This window comes from Asparagus officinalis, chromosome 3 (assembly GCF_001876935.1).
Source record: "Asparagus officinalis chromosome 3, Aspof.V1, whole genome shotgun sequence".
Classification (NCBI taxonomy): domain Eukaryota; kingdom Viridiplantae; phylum Streptophyta; class Magnoliopsida; order Asparagales; family Asparagaceae; genus Asparagus; species Asparagus officinalis.
The window spans coordinates 81,124,224-81,124,576 of NC_033796.1; positions in this window are offsets into that span (position 1 = coordinate 81,124,224).

The following is a 353-nucleotide window of genomic DNA, read 5'->3' on the forward strand; positions in this document are numbered from 1 at the left end:
AGGGAGGGGGAGGGGGAGGGGGTGTGTGGAGTGTGGTTGGTTGGTGGGTGGGTGGGTGGGGGCTTTGGTCGTGGTTGAGGAGGGGGAGTGGGGATTTGGTTGTGGTGGTGGTTGAGGGGGAGGGGGAGTGTGGTTGGTTGGTGGGTAGGGTTGGGGGATTTGTTTTGTTGTTGTTGTTGTTGTTGTTGTGTTGTGTTGTGTTGTTGTGTTATGTTGTGTTTTGTAGTATTGTGTTGTGATGTGTTGTGTAGTGTATGTGTTGTGTTGTGCTGTGGTGTTGTGTTGTTGTGATGTTGTGTTGTTGTATTATGGTATTTTGGTGTTGTGTTGTATTGTGTTATGTTGTATTGTGT